We start from the raw sequence: 8502 nt of genomic DNA, 5'->3' as shown, positions 1-8502 counted from the left end.
TTCACATTCCTGGACTTTCCTATGAGTTTGTGTGTTTTTCTGTGATTTCAGGTATTTTCTGGCTGAAATTGACGGACTTGAGCAAAAATCAGATTCAGAGGTTGAAGAAGGATTGCTGATGCTATTGGATTCTGACCTCCCTGCACTCAAAGTGGATTTTCTGGAGCTAAAGGACTCGAAATGGCGCGCTTCCAATTGCGTTGGAAAGTAGACATCCAGGGCTTTCCAGAAATATATAATAGTCCATACTTTGGCCAATAATAGATGATGTAAACTGGCGTTCAACGCCAGCTTTCTACCCAAATCTAGCGTCCAGCGCCAGAAAAGGAGCCAAAACCAGAGTTGAACGCCCAAACTGGCACAAAAGCTGGCATTCAACTCCACAAATGGCCTCTGCACGTGCAACACTCAAGCTCAGCCCAAAAACACACCAAGTGGGCCCAGGAAGTGGATTTATGCATCAATTACTTACACATGTAAACCCTAGTGACTAGTTTATTATAAATAGGACCTTTAACTAGTCTTTTTGACATCTTTGGTCTCAGTTTTTAATCCATTATTCATCTTAGGAGACTATTGATCACGTTTTAGGGGGCTGGCCATCTCGGCCATGCCTGGACCTTTCACTTATGTATTTTCAACGGTAGAGTTTCTACACTCCATAGATTAAGGTGTGGAGCTCTGCTGTTCCTCAAAGATTAATGCAAAGTACTACTGTTTTCTATTCAATTCTTCTTATTTCGCTTCTAAGATATCCATTCGCACCCAAGAACGTGATGAAGGTGATGATTATGTGTGACGCTCATCACCATTCTCCCCTATGAACACGTGCCTGACAAACACTTCCGTTCTACATGAAATAAGCTAGAATGAATATCTCTTAGATCTCCTAACCAGAATCTTCGTGGCGTAAGCTAGAATGATGGCGGCATTCAAGAGAATCCGGAAGGTCTAAACCTTGTCTGTGGTATTCCGAGTAGGATTCAATGATTGAATGACTGTGACGAGCTCCTAACTCGCGATTGCAGGGCGTTAGTGACAGACGCAAAAGGAGGGTGAATCCTATTCCAGCATGATCGAGAACCGACAGATGAATAGCCGTGCCGTGACAGGGTGCGTGAGCATATTATTCACTGAGAGGATAAGATGAAGCCATTGGCAAGGGTGATGCCTCCAGACGATTAGCCGTGCCGTGACAGGGCATTGGATCATTTTCCCGAGAGATGACCGAAAGTAGCCATTGATAGTGGTGATGTATCACATAAAGACAGCCATGGAAAGGAGTAAGACTGACTGGATGAAGATAGCAGGAAAGCAGAGGTTCAGAGGAATGAAAGCATCTCCATTCGCTTATCTGAAATTCCTACCAATGAATTACATAAGTATCTCTATCCCTATTTTATTATATAATATTCGAAAACACCATTATCACTTTATATCCGCCTGACTGAGATTTGCAAGGTGACCATAGCTTGCTTCATACCAACAATCTCCGTGGGATTCGACCCTTACTCACGTAAGGTATTACTTGGACGACCCAGTGCACTTGCTGGTTAGTTGTATCGAAGTTGTGACAAATTATGAATGTGTAATCACGATTACGCGTACCAAGTTGCTCACGTGCCAGGAATAGTTTGAGCCTAGACATCACAAATTCTGCGCACCAAGTTTTTGGCGCCGTTGCCGGGGATTGTTTGAGTTTGGACAACTGACGGTTCATCTTGTTGCTCAGATTAGGTAATTTTCTTTTTATTTTATTTTCAAAAATTTTTCAAAAATATTTCTAAAATTTTCTCATCTGTTTTCGAAAATAATATAAAAATGTTTTCAAAAATAAATTATTCTATAGGTTCAAAATTTTTAAGAATGAATTCTAGTGTTTCATGAAGCATGTTAAAGCCTGGCTGGCTGTAAAGCCATGTCTCAATTCTTATACTCAAGAGAAGAGCTTCTTTATCTTTCTTAGCCAATTGGCTGTTGAATGTAAGGAATGTCAGGCGTGTCATGTCTGAGTTACATACTAAAGCTTGGCTGGCTATCAAGCCATGCCTGACCCTTTGATTGGAGCTTTAGAGCATAAGATTCCTAGAATTCATATTAAAAATTTTGAATCCTTATTTTTCTTTTTCAAAATAATTTTTCGAAAAATATAAAATAAAAATCCAAAAAAAAAAATTTAGAAAATCACAAAAATCAAAAATATTTCATGTTTCTTGTTTGAGTCTTGAGTCATGTTATAAGTTTGGTGTCAATTGCATGTGCATCTTGCATTTTTCGAAAATATCATGCATTCATAGTGTTCTTCATGATCTTCAAGTTGTTCTTTGTCAGTCTTCTTGTTTGATCTTGATGTTTTTCTTGTTTTGTGTCTTTTCTTGTTTTACATGTACATTTTTTATTTATTAGAGTCTAAACATGAAAGATTTCTAAGTTTGGTGTCTTGCATGTTTTCTTTGCATATAAAATTTTTCAAAAATATGTTCTTGATGTTCATCATGATATTCACGGTGTTCTTGGTGTTCATCTTGACATTCATAGCATTCTTGCACACATTCATAATTTTGATCTAAAATTTCCATGCATTGCATCATTTTTCTTGTTTTTCTCTCTCATCATAAAAATTCAAAAATAAAAAAAATATCTTTCCCTTTTTCTCTCATCAAATTCGAAAATTTGAGTTGACTTTTTCAAAAATTTTTAAAATCAAGTTGTTTCTTATGAGTCAAATCAAATTTTCAATTTAAAAATCTTATCTTTTTCAAAATCTTTTTCAAAAATCAAATCTTTTTCAAATTTCTTAGTTATTTTCGAAAATTCTAAAAATATTTTTCAAAAATCTTTTTCTTATTTTTATATCAAATTTTCGAAAATAACATAATCAATTAATGTTTTGATTCAAAAATTTGAAGTTTGTTACTTGCTTGTTAAGAAAGATTCAAACTTTAAGTTCTAGAATCATATCTTGTGATTTCTTATGAATCAAGTCATTAATTGTGATTTTAAAAATCAAATCTTTTTCAAAACTAATTTCAATCATATCTTTTCAAAAATATCTTCTTATCTTATCTTTTTCAAAAATATCTTTTCAAAATATCTTTTCTAACTTTCTAACTTCTTATCTTTTCAAAATTTGTTTCAACTAACTAACTAACTTTTTGTTTGTTTCTTAACTTTTTCAAAACTACCTAACTAACTCTCTCTCTCTAATTTTCGAAAATATCTTCCCTCTTTTCCAAAAATTTCTTTTTAATTAACTAATTATTCTTATTTTTATTTTTAATTTAAAAAAATTTTTCGAAAAAATACTAACAATTTTCAAAAACCATTTTCGAAAATCACTAACTCTTTTTCAAAATAATTTTCGAAAATTCTCCCTCCCCCATCTTATTCTATTTATTCATTCATATCCTAACATCTCATCTCACATCTCTGCCATCCTCACAGTTGTGTTTCTTCCATTATATTACATTCTTTGTCTCCCCCTCTTCTTCTACTCACACAGGGATCCATATACTGTGGTATAAAAGATCTCTATTATTATTATTATTTTTCTGTGCCCTCTTCTTTGTCATATGAGCAGGAGCAAGGACAAGAACATTCTTGTGGAAGCAGATCCAGAACCTGAAAGGACTCTGAAGAGAAAATTAAGAGAAGCTAAAATACAACAATCCAGAGATAACCCTTCAGAAATTTTCGAACAGGAAGAGGAGATGGCAGCCGAAAATAATAATAATGTAAGGAAGATGCTTGGTGACTTTACTGCACCTAATTCCAATTTACATGGAAGAAGCATCTCCATTCCTGCCATTGGAGCAAACAATTTTGAGCTGAAACCTCAATTAGTTTCTCTGATGCAGCAGAACTGCAAGTTTCATGGACTTCCATCTGAAGATCCTTTTCAGTTCTTAACTGAATTCTTGCAGATATGTGATACTGTTAAGACTAATGGAGTAGATCCTGAAGTCTACAGGCTCATGCTTTTCCCTTTTGCTGTAAGAGACAGAGCTAGATTATGGTTGGATTCTCAACCCAAAGACAGCCTGAACTCTTGGGATAAGCTGGTCACGGCTTTCTTAGCCAAGTACTTTCCTCCTCAAAAGCTGAACAAGCTTAGAGCTGATGTTCAAACCTTCAGACAGAAAGAAGGTGAATCCCTCTATGAAGCTTGGGAAAGATACAAACAGTTGACCAAAAAGTGTCCTTCTGACATGCTTTCAGAATGGACCATCCTGGATATATTCTATGATGGTTTATCTGAGCTATCAAAGATGTCACTGGACACTTCTGCAGATGGATCCATTCACCTAAAGAAAACGCCTACAGAAGCTCAAGAACTCGTTGACATGGTTGCTAATAACCAGTTCATGTACACTTCTGAAAGGAATCCTGTGAATAATCGGACGCCTATGAAGAAGGGAGTTCTTGAAGTTGATACTCTGAAGGCCATATTGGCTTAGAATAAAATATTGACTCAGCAAGTCAATATGATCTCTCAGAGTCTGCATGGAATGCAAGCTGAATCCAACAGTACTCAAGAGGCTTCTCATGAAGAAGAAGCTTATGATCCTGAAAACCCTGCAATAGCAGAGGTAAATTATTTAGGTGAACCTTATGGAAACACCTATAACTCATCATGGAGAAATCATCCAAATTTCTCATGGAAGGATCAAAAGCCTCAACAAGGCTTTAATAATGGTGGAAGAAACAGGTTTAACAATAATAAACCTTTTCCATCATCCACTCAGTAACAGACAGAGGACTCTGAACAAAATACTTCTAATTTGGCAAACTTAGTCTCTGATCTATCCAAGGCCACTGTGAGTTTCATGAATAAAACAAGGTCTTCCATTAAAAATCTGGAAGCACAAGTAGGCCAGCTGAGTAAAAGGATCACTGAAATCCCTCCCATTACTCTCCCAAGCAATACAGAAGAGAATCCAAAAGGAGAGTGCAAGGCCATTGACATAACCAAAATGGCCGAACCCAATGAGGGAGAGGAGGACGTGAATCCCAAGGAGGAAGACCTCCTGGGACGTCCAGTGACCAATAAGGAGCTTCCCTCTGAGGAACCAAAGGAATCTGAGACTCATCTAGAGACAATAGAGATTCCATTGAACCTCCTTATGCCCTTCATGAGCTCTGATGAGTATTCCTCTTCTGAAGAGAATGAGGATGTTACTGAAGAGCAAACTGCCAAGTTTCTTGGTGCAATCATGAAGCTGAATGCCAAATTATTTGGCATTGATACTTGGGAAGTTGAACCTCCCTTGTTCATCAATGAACTAAGTGATCTGGATCAACTGACATTGCCTCAGAAGAGACAGGATCCTGGAAAGTTCATAATACCCTGTACCATAGGCACCATGATCTTTAAGGCTCTATGTGACCTTGGTTCAGGGATAAACCTCATGCCCCTCTCTGTAATAGAGAAACTGGGAATCTATGGGGTGCAAGCTGCTAAAATCTCATTAGAGATGGCAGACAGCTCAAGAAAACAGGCTTATGGATAGGTAGAGGACGTGTTAGTAAAGGTTGAGGGCCTTTACATCCCTACTGATTTCATAGTCCTGGATACTGGAAAGGAAGAGGATGAATCTATCATCCTAGGAAGACCTTTCCTGGCCACAGCAAGAGCTGTGATTGATGTTGACAGAGGAGAAATAGTCCTTCAATGGAATAAGGACTCCCTTGTGTTTAAAACTCAAGGATCTCCCTCTGCAACCATGGAGAGGAAGCATAAAAAGCTTCTCTCAAAGCAGAGTCAACCCAAGCCCCCACAGTCAAACTCTAAGTTTGGTGTTGGGAGGCCACAACCAAAATCTAAGTTTGATGTTGAACTCCCATATCCAAACTCTAAGTTTGGTGTTGGAGAGTTTCAACAATGCTCTGAACATCTGTGAGGCTCCATGAGAGCCCACTGTCAAGCTATTGACATTAAAGAAGCGCTTGTTGGGAGGCAACCCAATCTTTATTTATCTAACTATATTCTTCTTAGTTATATGTCTTTATAGGTTCATGATCATGTGGAGTCAGAAAATAAATATAAAAATTGAAAACGGAATCAAAAACAGCAGAAGAAAAATCACACCCTGGAGGAGCATCTGCCTGGCGTTCAAACGCCAGAACAGAGCATGGTTCTGGCGCTGAACGCCCAAAATGGGCAGCTTCTGGGCGCTGAACGCCAGAACATGCATGGTTCTGGCGTTCAACGCCAGAAATGGCACACAAATGGGCGTTGAACGCCCAAAATGGCCACCAACCTGGCGCTGAACGCCCAGAGTTGGGTGCAAAGGCATTTTTACATGCCTAATGGGTGCAGGGATGTAAATCCTTGAATACCTTAGGATCTGTGGACCCCACAGGATCCACTCAGGATCTGTGGACCCCACAGGATCCCCACCTACCTCCACTCACTTCTTCTCACCACTCTCTTTCACACAACCCCATAAACACTCTTCCCCAAAAACCTTTCACTAATCACCTCAATCTCTCTTCCCCATCACCTCTTCACCACTCACATCCATCCACTCTTCCCCATAAACCTACCTCATAAACTCCACCTACCTTCAAAAATTCAAAACCAATTTACCACCCAAACCCACCCATATGGCCGAAACCTTCCCCCCCTCCCTTCCCTATATAAAGACCTCCATTCTTCATCAAATTCACACAACACACCCCTCTACACTCCTCTTGGCCGAAACCACATCCACCTCTCCCTCTCCATATTTCTTTTTCTTCTTCTTCTATTCTTTTGTTTATTGCTCGAGGGCGAGCAATATTCTAAGTTTGGTGTGGTAAAAGCATAGCTTTTTTGTTTTTCCATTACCATTGATGGCACCTAAGACCGGAGAATCCTCTAGAAAGGGGAAAGGGAAGACAAAAGCTTCCACATCCGAGTCATGGGAGATGGAAAGGTTCATCTCCAAAGCCCATCAAGACCACTTCTATGATTTTGTGGCCAAGAAGAAGGTGATCCCTGAGGTCCCTTTCAAACTCAAAAGAAATGAGTATCCGGAAATCCGACATAAAATTCAAAGAAGAGGTTGGGAAGTTCTAACAAATCCCATCCAACAAGTCGGCATCCTAATGGTTCAAGAGTTCTATGCCAATGCATGGATCACCAAGAACCATGATCAAAGTAAGAACCCGGATCCAAAGAACTATGTTACAATGGTTCGGGGGAAATACTTAGATTTTAGTCCGGAGAATGTGAGGTTGGCGTTTAACTTGCCCATGATGCAAGGAGATGAACGCCCCTACACTAGAAGGGTCAACTTTAATCAAAGGTTGGACCAAGTCCTTATGGACATATGTGTAGAAGGAGCTCAATGGAAGATTGACTCCAAAGGCAAGCCGGTTCAACTAAGAAGATTGGACCTCAAGCCTATAGCTAGAGGATGGTTAGAGTTTATTCAATGCTCAATCATTCCCACTAGCAACCGGTCTGAAGTTACTATAGACCGGGCCATCATGATCCATAGCATCATGATTGGAGAAGAGGTGGAAGTTCATGAGATTATACCTCAAGAACTCTACAAGGTGGCTGACAAGTCTTCTACTATGGCAAGGTTAGCCTTTCCTCACCTCATTTGCCACCTATGCAATTTAGCTGGGATTGACATAGAGGGAGATATCCTCATTAAAGAGGACAAGCCCATCACTAAGAAAAAGATGGAGCAAGCAAGAGAGCCCAGTCATGGAGCTCAAGAGGCGCAAGAAGCTCATTTCCATGAGATCCCTGAGATGCCTCAAATGCACTTTCCTCCACAAAATTATTGGGAGCAAATCAACACCTCCCTAGGAGAATTGAGTTCCAATATGGGACAACTAAGGGTGGAACATCAAGAGCACTCCATCATGCTTCATGAAATAAGAGAAGATCAAAAAGCAATGAGGGAGGAGCAACAAAGACAAGGAAGAGACATAGAAGAGCTCAAGGACATCATTGGTTCCTCAAGAAGGAAACGCCACCATCACTAAGGTGGATTCATTCCTTGTTCTTACTTTCTCTGTTTTTCATTTTCTATGTTATGTGCTTATCTATGTTTGTGTCTTCATTACATGATCATTAGTAGTTAGTAACTATGTCTTAAAGTTATGAATGTCCTATGAATCCATCACCTCTCTTAAATGAAAAAAAATGTTTTAATTCAAAAGAACAAGAAGTACATGAGTTCCGAATTTATCCTTGAACTTAGTTTAATTATATTGATGTGGTGACAATGCTTCTTGTTTTCTGAATGTATGCTTGAACAGTGCATATGTCTTTTAAAATTGTTGTTTAAGAATGTTAAATATGTTGGCTCTTGAAAGAATGATGACTAGGAGACATGTTATTTGATAATCTGAAAAATCATAAAAATGATTCTTGAAGCAAGAAAAAGCAGCAAAGAACAAAGCTTGCAAAAAAAAAATATACGCGAAAAAAAAAATAGAAAGAAAAAAAAGAAAAAGCAAGCAGAAAAAGCCAAAAGCTCCTAAAATCAAGAGGCAAGAGCA

The 8502-nt window shown here is 38.6% G+C and overlaps 1 non-coding gene across 1 annotated transcript; it reads right to left on the bottom strand.

Annotated features, from left to right (window-relative positions):
• Window positions 1-4106: 4106 nt before the first annotated feature.
• On the bottom strand, window positions 4107-4214 carry LOC148548275 (small nucleolar RNA R71). Its single transcript, XR_015897434.1, has one exon. It is a non-coding gene; the product is annotated as a small nucleolar RNA R71 (small nucleolar RNA).
• Between the last annotated feature and the right edge of the window lie 4288 nt (window positions 4215-8502).

The sequence above is a fragment of the Arachis ipaensis genome, chromosome B8 (assembly GCF_059453495.1).
Source record: "Arachis ipaensis isolate K30076 ecotype BB chromosome B8, ASM5945349v1, whole genome shotgun sequence".
In the NCBI taxonomy this organism is placed as follows: Eukaryota; Viridiplantae; Streptophyta; class Magnoliopsida; order Fabales; family Fabaceae; genus Arachis; species Arachis ipaensis.
This window is presented reverse-complemented; position numbering and strand designations above follow the sequence as displayed.